Source organism: Schistocerca cancellata, chromosome 1 (assembly GCF_023864275.1).
Source record: "Schistocerca cancellata isolate TAMUIC-IGC-003103 chromosome 1, iqSchCanc2.1, whole genome shotgun sequence".
In the NCBI taxonomy this organism is placed as follows: Eukaryota; Metazoa; Arthropoda; class Insecta; order Orthoptera; family Acrididae; genus Schistocerca; species Schistocerca cancellata.
This window is the reverse complement of record NC_064626.1, coordinates 406,960,294-406,978,386: the sequence shown is the minus strand read 5'-3', so window position 1 is coordinate 406,978,386 and position 18,093 is coordinate 406,960,294.

Genomic DNA, 18,093 nt, shown 5'->3' with positions numbered 1-18,093 from the left:
ACTTAGAGAGAATCGAGCGCGCACGGAGGCTTTCCGGCAGTCGTTCTTCCCGCGGAACATACGCGACTGGAACAGGAAAGGGAGGTAATGACAGTGGCACGTAAAGTGCCCTCTGCCACACACCGTTGGGTGACTTGCGGAGTATAAATGTAGATGTGGATGTACAGAATGAAGATTGAACTTTTCGTTATTTATTTCTCAAGTAAAGACCTGCTGCCTGATGTTACATAGCAGGACGCACATATTGTGATTATACATGTTACAACATACAGATTTATTTCTGGTTCATTTCTTTTGAGAACTTTAGAAAATGATAAAATAAAAAAAAGAAAAGGAATATGAAAAACAAAAATGTGCAAATGTATATACAGCTTTTTGTTTAATTTGGTGCTAACGTAGATAATGATAATAATTAAGATTCACAGTAAGTTATGAGGTATTTTAAGTTAAAGTTAAAATTTTATTTAATGGAAGAAATAATGGGTGACAGTAGTTTTGACTTGGGTATGGTGTGACAGTTCTTCCCTTTACACCTTGTGCGTGTTTGATATACATCTGTTGTATCTTGTCTTGTCTCTGGTAATAATAATGTATTGATTAATTAGGATAGCTACGTTTGCGAACTTAAGGTAACAGTGGAGATTGAGAGTTGATTCAATATGTCATAGTCAGCTGCATCACGTGCGAGAACTTGGTAAAGCTTCGAGCCAGTCACACCCGTTGCAACGAAAGAAGGAGGACTCTCACATCTTCAGACAGTGTTACATGTTATGAAATGTATAACAATCAACTAAATAGAGACTTGCATTTTCAGATTGATTCGATTTATTGTTGGAACACCTTAGCTTAATTTTACTATGAAACTTTCTGGCTGATTGAAACTGTTGCCAGACCGAGACTCGAACTCGTGACCTTTGCCTTTCGCGGGCAAGTGCTCTACCAACTGAGCTACACAAGCACGACTCATGCCCCGTCCTCACAGCTTTACTTCTGGCAGTATCTCGTCTCCTACCTTCCAAACATTACAGAAGCTCTCCTGCGTGAGTCGTGCTTGGGTAACTGAGTTGGTAGAGCGAAAGGCAAAGGTCCCGAGTTCCAGTCTCGGTCCGGCACACACTGCCAGGAAGTTTCATATCAGCTCACGCTCCGTTACAGAGTGAAAATCTCATTCTTAATTTTACTGTGTTTGCATGTCTATCTCATCTCCACTTTGCGTGTGTGTTGTAGGTTCCGAGTCAGTATCCGTGTATCTGTGTCGTTTACTATGTTCTGCTGACCTGTCAGGTGTGGGGCCTGTCTCATTCTAGTGTATGGTCCATCCTGTTTCCACGCCGCACGTAGTGCTCATAGTACTTGGTCTACGGTGTTCTTTATAGAGTTCCAGTCATCCTGTCTGCGAATTAACTGTCCTACGTCTTGGTTCCTTACCCTCTGTTTTGCATGTCCCAGGACATCGCAGATGGACACTATGTGTTCAGGCGAGCCATTGTCACCAAAGGCACAAGTGCGTAATGAGTAAACTCCCTAAAACGCATTATAAACGGTGGCGCACGAGAAACCGACCCGAGTACTGACTGCTCGCCAATACCGCATGATGTGTTGCCCGCCACGGGCAGAAACAACAGCTAGAGAAACAAGTAATAATTGTGTAACAAAGAAATAAAAAATAAGCTAATGCAAAGGTCTATATTTACTGAATTTATCTTCTCTTTTACATTACATTAGATTATGTGCTATAAGGGAACTCCTTCAGCTTTAGTGTTCTTTTTCACTCTCACTATCATGTTAATATACACTTTGCGCAACTTTGACGCATCATTTCTCAAATTTCATTACGAGTACTGTCCTTTAAGTCTTCTAACGTTATTGAGTTATTTGTGTAGAATCTTCCCTTTAGACTGTCCCCCAGATAAGGGTCACAGGCGGTTAGGCCTGGCGCACGGGACGGCCACAGTACTTTGCTGACAGTTCCTTCTTCCGTGAACCTTTCATGATTTCGCGAGATTGATTCGCGTAAAGTGCGACAGGTCGCCCCACCCTGTTCAAAGACATGCGTTAATAGGAGTCAACTGTGAGTAAAATTCCTCAGAGATTCGCATATACACAGCAGTGTTTACCGTTGTTTCAAAAATATGGGTCACACAATGCGCACTCAGATTTTTTTACCGTGAAGAGGATCCTCGTTAACTGTAAAGGGATTGTTTGTTGACCAGTGTCTGATGTTCTGGGAGTTCAAATAGCCTGTCACATGGAACTAGGGTTCGTCACTCGTGAAACACAGCAGCGGATCCAACATTCCACTATCAATTGTTGAACATAGCCACGTGCAATAATTCACGCGTTTTACCTTTTGTATCCCTTTTGGAAGGCGGCGCGTGGGTCTGCTCCTGTAAACTGAAGGGTAGGCCGAATGTAGGAAGTGAGTAGGAGCAAGGAAAGGTGAAATGCATCGATATTGCGTTTAGGTTATAGCTCTTTTACTGGTGTAAGAACATATACAACTGATAATACTTAACTTGTACATCAATCAAATGTAACATAGACTAGAAGTTACAGAGGAAAATCTGTAGTGGCTCGCCCACTATGGAATAGAAACAACGTTGCTTGGTCGTCTACTCGGAATCAAATGGGCTGAATCCGGAGCGGCGCTCGTAGAGCTGCACAGCGCCGGCTAGAGGGCGCTGTCGTCGGTGTCGGTATCGTAGTGCCAACCTAACAGAGCGCACCTACGTTGTGGCATCGTAGCTATCGATACCACATTACCTTGGTTTCTCCCTTCAGTTCTCGAATAGATGTCATTTTGTAGGGCTTCATCCCTACATAGTGTAAAACACGTTGACAAGACCTACGCGAAACGTTCACTCATTGTTGCAATTTAAGTGTCTACTTGTTTAGACTGTAGATCATTCGTGCTCAAATATCCACGATCGCAGCAGGTGTACGAATGGATGGGGCTCGTTTCTTTTCTATGTCTCTAACCGATTCTGTAGTAAGCCACTTAGTCACCAAATCCTGTATACTGCTCTTTGGTGGTAAGGAAATGGGAGGAAACGTCTTTGCAAAAATGTCACGCATTTCCGTGAATGATATGGTAGACACATAGCCTACGCCTTCGCTATTTGGATTTCTTTCTTCAAGAGAAAACACCTCACTCAGATACTTACTTCGCACGTGTTAATCAAGTCGCAACGACTTTCGTATTGACAATACAAAACGTAGTCGCAACGCCTTCGAAACTGAGGATAACTGGCGAGCGACAATGAGCAATCCCGTACTAGGGATCTTTCGTGCACCACCCTATGGAAGTTAAACAATGGTTGCAGTCATAAGAACAGCGCAATATAAAATCGATAATCAGTATATTATAAAAGTATGTGTACAATTTGCGTGCCGCTAAAACTCACAAACGAGTCCCGCTACGATCAAGGGAGTTGTTTGGTGTGGTAGCACTATATCTGCCATCCATGAAGAAGGTTCCAGTTTTTACCTGAAGGGCGTGCTTTTGAAGACATAAGGGCTTGGAAATTTCGCCGTCTAAAAAATTTCTAGAACATTACAGAACATTCGAGAGTATTTGAGAACATTCTAGAACATTCGAGATTCGAAAGCGTTCTACAACATTCCAGAATGTTCGGAAATATTCCACAATAATCCGGAATGTTGTGCAATGTTCAGGAGCAGACTGGAGCGTTCGGGAAGATTTCAGAATGTTCGAGAACATTGTTGTAACATTCCAGAATACTCTAGAATGTTGTGAAATGTTCTGGAATGTTGTGGACCATTCGAAGAGTTCTTGGTATGATCTGGAATTGGCCACTGCTGTGCCTAACCATTGGTAAAGACCCATCGTAGGTTCGATTGTCAGTTTCTTACCACTGACGAAGGGAGGAACCGAAAAAGTAAAGCAGCGAGTGAATAAAAACAAATAGTAAAGTGCCAGTACTCAAAGTGATACACTGACTGAATATAAATCGAAAACAAAGTGAGAAAAAGTGTGTGAAGTGTACATAGTGTATCCGTTAGCAAGAAGTTCATTTGATTTATGTTTTAGACAGTGACAAAACGTAAAACAAGAGAAGATCTTGCCAATTCTGAATCAAATCGTTAGCAAAGAAGGAGTAGCGAAAAAACGAAAGAGTCGAAGAACGCGAAGCATGTTTAAGTTCTTGACGAATGGTAATGTGCACCGTGAAAAGCAGAGAAATCGAAGAACAAGGAAATGAACAGACTGAAGAAATAAAAATTACGACACAATCATATGATGAAAGTCTGCGAACTCGAGCCAGCCATGAAAATATCACCCTACGAGAAGCACGGATGTGCAAAAGTAAACACTACAACCTAACAAACGAAGCATTCCACTACGACCCGAGGAAAGAACATAATAAACACAAACACGTTCTAATCGGAAAAACGTATAACATCTGCCAGTCCTGCAACGTGAAAAAATTCATTAGGAAATCACCAGGATTCTGCTGCATGAATGCAAATAGTTAGAATAAGTTTTCAATAAAAAAAATTTCACGTCTTATACTTCAACGTGTATTGCACATAGTTAAAAGTTGAAATATGTTTTCAATAATTTTCTTTTACCTCCTGCACTTTAAATGGTATCCTTTTATTGAAACTACCACACTATCTCAATCAACTCGCTGATCGAAGCCGGGTGCCCGAGACAGATTCATTATATGTAGGACCTCTCAGTTTTGCACAATATCTTTATAACTACCGTTGTTGTGGTGCTCTGCTATGACTGATACTAGACTGAATGTCGCGAACTATTCGAAAGAAAGCCGGTGAGGCTCTAGTGAGCAGTATCGTGGCGTCAAGGGCAGATCACCAAGAGTCAACGGAAAACACAAACAACGAGGAAACGGATAAGTGGAGACGGCACTATAGTTACAGAATGTCCAACGGATAACGACAACATGACAATATCGTAGCTAACACACCACCGAGTGCCAGGTCGCTGTGTAGCTGAACTTCCAGCGCGGTCGCGAAATTGGCAACGTGGAAGGCGACTTTCGTACTAGGCTACACTGCTCCGACTAGCAACCGAGTTCAAGTTCCATGCTCCTCTGTGGGTTTCCAAAGAATAAATGTTTTCAACAGTATTTAAAAAACATTAATCCGTAAACCAGCCCTGAAAAAAGAGTGCTCAATCGAAAATCTGCTTTCATCTCTTCACATACGAAGGAAGTTCAATAAGTAATGCAACTATTTTTTTCCCCTCAAATCCGGTTGGTTTTCTTCAGGATTCCAATACACCATTTCCCACTCTTTTCGCTACAAAGCTCTATTTTACTTTACGGGGATGGCCTGTTGCTCGCGTCGTACCACTTATTAGTCGACATTGGAGCCAACGTCCTGCTTCTTCAACAATCTGCCCATCACTCATGTACTGAATCCCACTACATCGTTGCTCTTTATGGTCTTCTGTTTGGGGGGGGGGGGGGGAGGGACCCACCGGATACACACTTTCGAGTACCCCAACTGATGGACGAGTCGGTCAGCAATACCAATAGAGATGTCTAATTGAGAGCGTGGTGTTTGACGGTGATCCGTTGACCACCTCGAATGAGAGTGTCCGGACGTTCCCACAATAGAAGAGTCAAAACTGTGCGCTGCCAGCAGACTCGCAGGAGATCGGACACCATTGAGCGGCCTTTATCCGATGATGACAGTCGCCTCGTCCGACAAGTCACCGTGCTTTTGTTCATTGCAGTCACCTATCGGAAATTTATGAAACTGTAGGGGCCAAAGCGGGAATATTCCACGATGTCCCACAACAAATGAAGCATTTTTAAACCGAAATTGGACGAGAGAAAAGAAGTGTTGCATTAATTTTTGAATGACCCACGTAAATCTATCCTGTGCAAACGTCTTCATTTCTATATAGCTACTGCAACCTATATTGATTTGAACCTGCTTGCTGCAGCCAAGCCTCTTTGTTACTCTACAATTTATGCCTCGAGACGTGTCCCATCAATGGATACCTTCTTTTACAACTTATGCCGTAAATTTCTTTTCTCTTCAATTCGATGCATAAATTCCTATTCTATCTAATCTTCAGAATTCTTCTAGAGTACCACATTTCAGAAGTTTCTATTCTCTCTTGATTAATCTTCTTGTCACTTCCATACATGGCTAGACTCCGGACAAACACATTCAGAAAACACTACCTAGCATGCAAAAGTTGTGTTCAATGTTCACAAATTTTTGAATTTCTGGTTTTTGCCAGTCTTCATACCCTGTCTGCTTCGGCTCTTGTCTCTTATATATCTGCCCAGACAATAAAATTCATCCACTCCTGTAGTGCTTAATTACCCAGTTTAACTCTATCGGTTGATTTAATTTGACTGAATTATGTGAAGAGAGCACTGAAGTATTGTCCCACTCGCACGATTTGAACTTTTCATTAGACTATTATAAAATATCCATGTATCCCGTTACACTGCTATCACCAAAGACTCAGCAATTTGGTCACTCAGGCAGTCTGATACAGCATTACCCCATTACCTACATTGATATCTCACTGTCGTTTGCTGTGGGACCACGTATATGCCACAGGATTTACTGATATTCATAATCCCCTCTACCTCTAGTCACTCCATGTCTTAGGCGTTGAATATTAATCCGATACTTCAGATAGCTTCAAAGGATTTACCGGAACAGGCCATCGGTTATGACGTTGGGAATAGCTACTGAGTCTGGAGGAAATGACACACAAGAAATACGGTAACAGAGTTTAATGGCCACTACAACGCCCTTGGATCTATTATCAAAGAAACATTTTGACATAAAATATTTCCTCAAATGACGCTGCAACACGATTCCCTAAGTCTACACGCTCTTAGAGAGAAAGAGCTTGTAGCTGACTGTAATACACTCATCCTTCCAAGGGAATCTATTTCTATCAATGGTAGTCGTGAAGAGTTGTCTATGCACTGTTTTATTTAATAAAGAATACAAGATCACCAATCAGTCACCAACTGAGAACGTTTGGAGCGTTAAGGGCACGGCCGTACAACCGGCTAGGTATTTTGACGATCTAATGCGCCAGTTGGACAGGACCTGGCATGACATCCCTCCGCAGGACACCCAACAACTCTATCAATCCATATCAAACCAAATAACAGCTTGCATAAGCGGCAGTGGTAGACCGAGGGCTTATTGATTTGCTTACTTTGTGATGTCCTTTGACTTGAATAAACCATCCAGTTTTATCTGAAATTTTAATCATTTGTTATTCTGTACATGTACATGACATCTGTCGATTTACGTCATATTCGGGTAATTCCTTCGTGGTACGTCGTTTTTCGTTTTTCTTTTTGTTTTTTTTGCCTTAGAGTGTATTTAAGGAACATTAATTATGCAATCCAGCTTCACTTTTTTAAGTGATACGATAAATTCCGTGGCCAAGTAGACATGGGATATGTACTTAACTAAATAATTTACACTCAGCGGTTGCAGATATTAATAGTGTAAGTTGCGCTAACTGCAGGTTTGGGATACAAAGGTGTAACAGTTACTTGTATTTATCATAAATTATTTGCTTCAGACATTTTATTATGATTACTCATTTTTGAATATCATAATCGTATACATTACTTTCACAGTATTTCTCTCTTTCTTTTTCTTCTTTCGCTTTCGCCATAGACCTGCAGCGATCGCAGTGTCGGCGCGGTTATAACAGATTTGGCAAGGTTAGTTTGAGAGGTGGCCAGATGCCCTTCCTGCCTCCACCCCGTACCCCCAGGGATGGAATGAGAGAACCCCAGCTGTCTGCATCTATTTTAAATCGTAAAATAGCTCAAAATGTGTTTGAAATGTCTGCGACGCGTGTAACTGAGGTGGAACGTGGAGACCAGCAGGGTATTCACCCAGCGGGATGTGGGAAACCGCCTAAAAACCACATCCAGGCTGGGCGGATTCGATCCGGGGCCAGCGCGCCTACCCGAGTCCAGGAAGCAGCGCGTTAGCGCTCTCGGCTACGTTGGCGGGTATTACTTCCACAATATTTAAGATCATGAAAATTTGCCATACTGCTGTGCTATCTAATAATGTTACTGTCGTTGGTGCGAACTAATCTTACTAGCCTTGAGATCCTTATACTTATCAAGCAGAATTAGAAAACTGGCAGGTGGATCCCTAGTCATGAGTGTCAGTACGTTGTATTACCGGGCAGTGGTGGCCATCGCAACAGTGTGAAGCAGGTTTAGGATGTCGGGTCAGAAAAGAACAGAGCGGACCTATCGGGCTCTTCCAAGCGCATGTTAGCTCCGTTCAGCGAAAAAGCCGTCCCTACAGCACTTACGACCAGAGATCTTGAGCTAAGGTTCAAGCATCTCCTACGTCGAAACAGTGTTTCTCTCTCTTTCTTCTGTCATAGCCTCAGAGTATACCTCCCAACTGGTGGAACTTCACATTAGTCAGCGTGTAGATTCCCAAGACATACTTACACCAAAAGCACTCTCCTCCAAACGTGTGCCGTAACGTAAGACTCATCTGAATACCTTTCGCAACATCGAAACTCGTTTAAATGGGTTCAGTGATTGCAAAACAAGACCAGAGCGCTTACTGTATTCTCTTGCCGATTTTCACCAGCGGCATCGACAGCCCTTTCCGTCAGGTGCACCAGACGCTGTAACCATTTTGTTAATCAAGATGCATCTTTTCCCATGATCTGTGTGTCGCCCTATACAGTACCATTTGTAAGCACAATTTCTGATGTCCCTTTAGGTTCTATCACGTTCCTTCAGGTGTTTCTCGAAAATGTGCAATTTTGGCGTGATTTTGTATTGTTCAGAGCATCTTAGTGTTCACTCGGTCGGGCTTTCTCAAGATCTTGAGCTAAGTACGCAATGCAAGATGAGAAAGGTGTTTCTCATCTTCTTCGTGCTCTGAGAAGTCCACAAATCTATTTTTTTTATTTCAATCATTCACCAACAGTTATTATAGAGTAACAGATAGAGGTTTTACATCGTCTGGCACCACATCTGTGTTTGGGAATAATAACAAAGAAATATGTGCAGTAATGTGGTGTCTGATAAGATTCAAACACAACCTTCAGAGGGTAACAATCATTTCTAACATTTCTAATGGTTCAAAGAGCACCTTTGAGGGTCGGACATGGTCTAAGTAAGGGATCTTTTGCCATTACATTGCATTAAATAATGTTTACAGCGTCTGTCGATAGTTTAAAATTATTTGAGCAGATAACGAAGATAAAAACAATTATAAAAGACCTATGTGCAACTAATACATTCGACATGAAAGTTTTCTGTGTATGGTACCGCGTTATAATGTATAAAACTACTGATGCTATACAAAAACCAACATTTCGGCCAAGGTTGCAGCGTCCTTCTTCTGGGTCCCAAATTTGTTCAACAATAAACGACAGTAGTTACGGCCTACGGGTATCTTCTAGACAAACAGTTCGCTATTGCGGGACCTTCCTTAAGCCTCCAAACAATAGTCATTAGGTGAACAGAGACTTTTCTGTGAGTTTTAGCAGTTTTCTTATAGATGACCACTAATCATTAATGATCACTAATAAGATACCTGAGCATGAAGATTTGAAGTTTATGAACTTGCTGACGAGCAACAAGATACGAACAAACGTCCACTAATTGAACTATCTGTTATTTACCTACTACCAACACTGTCAATTTTTGAATATTTCGTAGCACGTACAGTGCGACTTATGACAGTATTAAGTCACAATATGAGCAAATATTCCGCTAACTTGGACTGAAATTTTATGAAGGTGGTTTCTATGGAATCCCAGTGACCATCTATAACTTGACGACTGCGTCAAGGTAACTTTCTCTCAGTTGATAAAACCATTTACTTTCCTCGAGGGCGCTGATGACCTCGATGTTGAGCGCCCATAAACCCCAACACACACACACACACTTTCCTCGATTTTCCCAATGTCGTTCTTCGTATGGATATCAGCCACATCGGTTTCTTACATTTTGTGAAACGTATCACTTATAGAAAAACTAGGTATAACATCTACACGCCTGCTTGTGACATTTAGTCGGAATTCCAATTGCGACCAATAACATATGTTGGTATTCATAAGCGTCAGTTATCAACTTCAGAAGTTTCACTTCGGATAGAATAAACTGCTGGGCTCTAAAGAACGGTAACTGATTACATACGTATTGACAATTCCGCTCTATTTCATTAGTACTGCACGTATCACAGGTGGAAGTCAATTTGTGTAAATCTGAAATATTTAGGTACTAAATTATCATTTATTGTTTCCGCTATCGATGCTGCTTGAAAATAATAAATCTCTTTGATTAATAATATAGGCATAAATTCTTCCTCCTGAGTCAGATAAACAGAAGATGATCACCATAATATACGAAAATTAGAAACGCTGTGACTGAATCCCATGGAAAGGTCAACAGACAGTGGGAGACAAGTGCAAGAGTACTAAGAAAGCTTAAGCGAGGATGTTGGAACCACGATCTCGGTGAAAGTGCACATACGTGGCGACGTTAAGGTAGTGACTATAAAATGATGCAACAAAAAAGAACATCTGCAGATTAACTCAGTTTTACAGACTAGTGATGTAGATTGCTTTAAAAAGCTACCTATGAAGATAAAGAAGATAAAATTTCTGAAGACACCCAGTCGACTAAAAAAAAAAAATATAAGATACTTGTGAATACCAACAACGCAACAACGCCTAAAATATCGATCTACTGTGCACAATAAATGAGATGTTCGCAATATCTACAGATGTCGAGGAAAATGTATCACATTACAGTAGTTTACAAGAAACAAGGTAATTTTTTACGCTGCATAGTAATTTCCAAAAGGAATCTTCAGTTTGGGTGTCCTGGAATATCACAAGATGGTTTCGTTGTGAAATTTAGGTTACAGACATAAAACAGTTCATTCACGTCTTCTTTATAGAATGGAAAGATACTTAGACATCACCGTCGAATTCATTATTTGTAAGCCAATAACCTTTCCCTATGTAAAAAACTTGTTGCAAGCGTCCAAATTTTCGTGCAGACAGTGTGTTTTCTTAACATAATACTTTAAGTCCCATTTTATGTACCTAGAGTGTCATTTGTTTTTCAAAATGTTGCTAACTTTCCCAGTTTGTGCTTCCATTTCCTTTTTGAAACTGTGTTTGTCTTGATTTAAGTTATGTGTGTGTGTGTGTGTGTGTGTGTGTGTGTGTGTGTGTATGTGTGTGTGTATGTGTGTATGTGTGTGGGAAACTGTGTTTGTCTTGATTTAAGTTATGTGTGTGTGTGTGTGTGTGTGTGTGTGTGTGTGTGTGTGTATGTATGTGTGTATGTGTGTGTTTGTGTGACTATACAATTATTATGTGATGAAATATTAAGCAAACAATTGCAGAGCTGTGAGAACATGGGATTCGTGATTATCTACTTCACCTATGACATGATCAGTCAGTCTCATTTACTAGCAGCTGCATTTCTACCTTTGTTTTGCACATACGATAAGTTTCTTTATTTTTTTTTCATGTAATATTCTGGGACACACACTGAGATGTCTTGCTACAGAGGTGATGCGCACCTGGGTGTGCAAACACAATAAAAACATATATTGTACCAAACGAATTTTTATTGTAAATTACTGCATTTCACACATAGCTGCTACTGCGAAAATAGACATCACAGGTAGGTAATACTCCTAATTCCTAAAAGATAGCTGCTGGTATGTGTTAAGGTTACCGAACTATCGTACGAGTCGTGGTTGTAAAATATTTACACGAGCTATTTACAGAAGAAGGGAAAAACTGATACAGGCCGACCTCTGGAAAGATCAGATTGAATTCCGGAGAAATGTAGGAAAACGCTAGGGAATACTAATCCTACGATTTACCTCAGAAGCTAGTGTGAAGAAAGACCAACATACATTTATAGCATTTGTAGATCTAGAAAAAGATTTTGTAATTGATGACTAGACTACAGTCTTCTAAATTCTGAAGGTGGCAGGGAGCGAAAGGTTATGTATCATCTGTACAAATCCATATTGAAATTGTAATAGTCGAAGGCCATGGAAGGGAAACGATGGTTGAAAAGGGCGTGAGGTAGGGCTGTAGCCTATCACCAGTGTTATTCGATCTCTATGTTTATGAAGCACTAAAGGACACTAGGAAGGAATTTGAAGTGAAAACTAACTCCAGGAAGATGTAATAAAAGGTTTGAGACCCGCTAAGACGTTGGAATCCTGTCAGAGACGGACAAGGAATTAGAAAAGCTGTTGGAAGGAAACGATGCTGTCTTGAAAATAAACTGTAAGAGGTGTGTCAAGAAAGTAAAACAAGGGTAATGGAATGTAGTGGAGTTGAATGAGATGCTGTTGTAAGAATTACATTAAAAGTGAGACAGTAAAAGTAGTTGACAAGTTTTCCAATTAGACCTGCGAAAAAGCTGATGATGATCAAAGTAGGAGGGATATAAAACTCAGACTAGCAATAGCAAAACAAATGATTTTGAAAAAGAGAAATTTATTAAAGAATATAAATTTAAATTTTAGAAAGTATTTCTGAAGGTCTTGGAGTGCAGCTTTGTACGGAAGTGGAACGGGCACCATTGACAGTTCGACAAGAAAAGAACAGGAGCTTTTGGAATATGGCCCTACAGACGAATGCTACAGGTTACATGGGTAGATCGAATAACTAATGAGGAGACACTTATGGCAGAAATTAAGAGAATGCATAGACTGAGAAGGCAAGTCTGAGGTATGGTATGAGAGGAAAGGAATAGGCGCTGGTGAGAGGAGCGGAGCTTTCGGGAACGTGAGGGAATCCAGAGGGAGGCCCCATCTTGTCTATAGTAAGCAGTTCAAATGGCTGTAGATTTGCTGTAGTTATGCGGAGATGAAGATGGTTACTCAGGTCAGATGAGTGAGGAAAACTACTCTTATATCAACTGTCTTTGGAAAACAAAATAACAATAACTTGTTGACTAAATAATTATGTAAATGTAGAGCGGAACAGTCACTGTAAGTAGGCTCATTTTTTAAGAAAGGCTACCAGAGAAAATTTTCTGATTACTGTGGCTTAATACGCTAAACTCTAGTTATGCGTTGTAAGCTATCAACAAGAAAGAAGAAAGCCTCATGATAAAAGGATACTGGATTCCCATGCTTCAGCGAACGTCCGTTTCAGGTAACAACCGGGAACCAGAACGGTAATGATAGTGCTGAAACCCTCAGTTTTCGTGACCGGTACATACCATCTCCGGCCGCTGACTCGACTCCAGTACGCCACCAGCAACTGATGGTGATTTTCTGGCTGCTCCAGCCGCTTGTGCTGGTGAAACATAATGAAATAGTAATACAAACGTTGGCCGAATATTCCGAGACTGAAGCCAATAGACAATACATTATCAGATAACAGTTTGCTACCAATTATAGAGACATTAATAATGGATTGAAAAGGGAAAATTTGGCGCGGACTTTATCTTCACTGACGAATTCTTCTCGGGAAATCAACTGAGTAATACGTTTCGTTTATGAGCGACGTTTCGATAGGTTTTTACTTCTATCTTCAAGTCTCCAGGAAAGAGAAAATACATTTATTGGAATATCGTTGAGAAACGAACGTAGTTTTGTGTTGATTTCCCGAGGAGAATTCACTTGTCCATTTCACCGAGAAAGCATGCATGTAAGCGTACTTGTATGTATTTTTAATAGTTACCCATATGAACGAAAAACGAAGAGAGAGCAGAAATGCATGTGTATTGGCTATCAAACGACTTCTTGTGGTATTAATACAGAGATACTGAAGTACATTTTAATAAGAAAAGACACAGTCTATTAATGTAGTGACATCATATATAGAAACTAATCTTTAAGAATACGAAGAAACGAACGGAAAACATGTAGCTAACATAAATGAAAGAGTCGGGCAACGATGCTGTCTGTCACTATCCAACTTTGTTAAACAAATATACAAATGGAACCATTGCAAGATACCAAACAGATTTAAAGAAATCTTTTGTGATACGTACAGTAACCTTGCGATAGCAATGTTCGGCAATTATGAAATAATCATACTTTACGCGATTTAAAGGAAATGTATAAATTATGCATTTTTCCAAGGAATGCTAGACGGAAATGTCTACGGAGAAAACCAGAATAGTAGACTTGTAATCTGAAAACCAAATCAGAGCAGTAATTTCTATCGACAAGTGACAGTTGATTAAGATTAAGGGTTTACACTTTTGGCCTTTCAAGTATCTTATTTAAAATCGCAAGATCCCTACAACAGACTTACCAGATTAAGAGAATCCACCTCCAAAGCGAGGAAAGAAACTCTAGCAGCATAAGCAACTTCATTACCAATATTGCTGTATGGAAGTGAAGGAATTTGATACAACTGAAACGAAGATCCAGCCGTACGTTGCGTCTTAGCAACTTCTTCGCCACAAAAGAACTAAAGGCATTCGAAAAGTCCTGAAAGTTCGGAAGATGGTATTCTGATACGGCAATAAGGTGCAGAGAGATCTTGTTATACCATCTCACGTGCATGTCTGAATCTAATCTAGTGAACACAGTTTCGCAGTAGAAATCGAGAGACTGAGGAAGTCAGGGACACCTGTGAAAAAGATTATAAGACAAATAATGCGCCCAGTTGCTCGTGAAAAGTAGCTATGACTCACACTCACATTCGAGGGAGGTGGATGGTGTTGAAATCCCCGTACGAACATTCAGATACAGATTTCCTGTGGTATCCTAACGACCAATAACGCAAATGTCGAAACGGTTGCTTAAAAAAAGTCTAATTTGCTTCCCTATGTTTCACAATTTGTAATTTACGTACTAATAGCCTACACCTACATCTACATCTATACGCAGAAATTCGCCTTGCGCTGTGTGGCATGGGACACCCCTGGTGCCACTATTTTTTCTCTCGTTTACATCCTGTTCGCGAACGGTGCACGGGAACAGTAACTGTAGATAAACTTCAGCACGATTTATCTGATATCTTGGTTGAGGTTATTTTGCGCACCTTATCTAGGAGAGAGTAAAATTCTGCCCACCTCTTCTCCAAACATGCACTATCGGAATTTCAACAGTAGAGACACAGAAACTCTGCGACTGCGTCTGCACGGAAGTTTGTTGAGCCTCTGTATTGGCTCTAATTTCTAGAATTTTCTCCTCGGGGTCGGTATGCGATGTGTGGGGACTCCTCCTGAAAAGTTCTGTCCCGGACCTCCAACAGTAAATCTCTCCGTGATGCACAACGCCTCTCTTGCAACGTCTGTCAATGGAGTTTGTAATGTATGTACGAAACGCTCTCTCGCCAGCTCAATGATCACATGACGAAACGCGCCGCTCTTCGTTGGATCTTCTAAATCTCTATCTGTCATATCTGATAGGGATCCCAGATAGATGAACAACACTCAAGATTCGGGCGAACAAGCGCCTCATAAGGCACTTCTTTCGTGGATGATATACATTTCCTTAAGTTTCTTCCGATGAATGTGATTTTGGTGTCTGCTTTTCCCACTATCCGTTTTATTTGGTCGTTTCACTTAAAGTCGCTCTGGACAGGTATAGCTAGATATTTTACGGGAGACTCTGTCTCTAGCTGTTTGTCATCAATAGTGTAGCTGTACAGTAGTGGATTTCTTTTCCTTTGTAAATGCAATATGTCGCATTTATTTACGTTCAGAGTCAACCTGAAATGTCCCCTTAGAACAATTATACATGACTGTGCTTAAAGTGACACACAATATTTTTAGCGCAACGCAATCTGACCTTCAAAAATCCCTACAAAAGAATGGCCCTGACTAACATTAACCTACGTTTCACAAATCACTTACCTCACAAAAATCTTGGTTACTCGAACTACTGCAATACAGCGAGCGCCACTACTGCCAGCTAAATAAAAGACTCAAACTACGGAAGGCACTAACTACTCATAGGCATAGTTAGCAAATGAAAGATTTTAATAGAGAACAAACAATGTATTTACCTCAATAGTCATCAAAAGTCATAATATATATAGCAGTCCATGACATCCAGTCTTACAAATTTCAAAACTCCGCCATTTCTCTCCCCACATCCACCACTGCTGGCGGCTCACCTCCAACTGCGCAACGCTACGCGCTGTTAACATCCAGCTGCCCAACACTGCAATGGCAGACAACAATGCAAACTAGCCACAGACTGCACACAGCACAGCCAGTGATTTTCATACAGAGCGCTACGTGGCGTTACCAATATAAAAATCTAAACAGCCTACTTGCATAGCCCCCATGCTCCCCACAAAAAATTTTACAAATTGTTTTGGGCATTGGCCAATACAGATTTGAAAAAATTATTCATAATTACAATAACAAAGAAATGAAATGCGCACACTTGTTGATACAATGTTGGTCGAACGCTAAAATTTTGTCACAGTCCATAAAGACAGTCCTGATCATTCATCACAGTAAAATTGCAGTGTTTTTTTTTTCTCAAAGTCCGAGCAGTAAAAGAAAATGCACACGGAAGTAATGGATTTCCATGCAGTCTTGAAGAAGTAGTGTTGTCCTTCCAACGGAAAGACAGTGCTGACTCTTGACATGCAGACCGGTAATGGGCCACAACAGAGCAAACCCACAGCAGAGTCAGTCGAAGTTTTGAATATTGGTAGGTAGGTCATCAAAGAGCAGACCACTGTAGTCTTATTAGAAATTACGGTATTGGTGGGCCACCAGAGGTGCAGACCCACTGCAGTCCTTGTAGAAATAATGGTATTGGTGCGTCATCAAAGATGCAGACCCACTGTAGAACTTGTAGAGACGGCCAGCAGCCATCTGTTGCAACTGTGCAGGTGCACAATCACCATCGAAGAGTCTTGCGGACAATATAGCAAGTCCATAAACCACCACTTGTGCACTCACAAAGTTTTTGGAATTGTCTTTAGAACCAGCAATGCTGTTAATCAGTCCCTTGCTGAATTATCAACACACGTGCAAACACTATTAGTCCCTTCTCAAATATTGTCCATATACTATGACCAGTGAAATATAACTTACAAGTTACTTAATTTGCTGAACTGGTGTCAATTACAATATTATAACATGAGAATACAATAACAAAGGTACAAAATACATAATTAAAAACATAACAATACTGATAACATTTGTAGTAATATGGGCTTTACAAAAGTATCGAAATAAAATATACATCAGTGTTACAGAAATTATGACATAAGTACATACATAAAAGATCAGAATAACTTTCGAAACATCAACTTCACACATGTGCATTAAAACAAAACAGAATAAATAATGTCTAAGAATCTTTACAAAGCAAATAACATATTATCAGAAAAATTCTACAACATAAATTTTATTAGCTAAACACATAAAGACAGGAAAAAGACAAATATACAAGGATACATGAACACATAGCGGAATAATACAAAAGGAAAGACAGGGTTCGTTTTCAGGATAACATTTGGTACTGCAGTCCAACCCAAATCTTCATTCCATAGATCTTTTCTCCTATTTCAACATTTGTTTCCACCAAAAAAATCCTATCAAAGCATGCTTTCTGTATTTATATGTTCACATATTTCTTACCTCATTATTTATTTTCTATTATCTTACCTCATGATTTATTTCCAAGAATATCCTACCTAAACCTATCGTCCCTAAACCCTAATTTTTTGTTCATATCCTCTTTCAAAATACTTTTTTTTTTGGCCAAGCCATTTCCGTAGAGCTTCTCAATCCATTTCTTCCAATTCATCACAACTCGTTCTCTCATATAGCCTACCCAATCTTAAGGTAACTTAAACCTACTGAGCTCAGATATATATACTAAGGGACGAGGCAATGCAGCAGTACAAAACAGTTAACACAAACAGCAATGACAAAAAAAGTGCAAATTGGCAAAGAAAGCTACAGTAAATCTAAATTAACAGAGAAAATGCAAAATTACAACTAATATGAGGCAATGTGCAAAAACAAGAAAAATAAATCAGTAGTGAAACCGGCTTAACAGAGTAATGCAAAGTGAAATTCAGTAGCACTGTGCCTGGTAAACAGCAGCAGCAAATGCATTAACTTATATCTAAACAAGACAAACCCACAT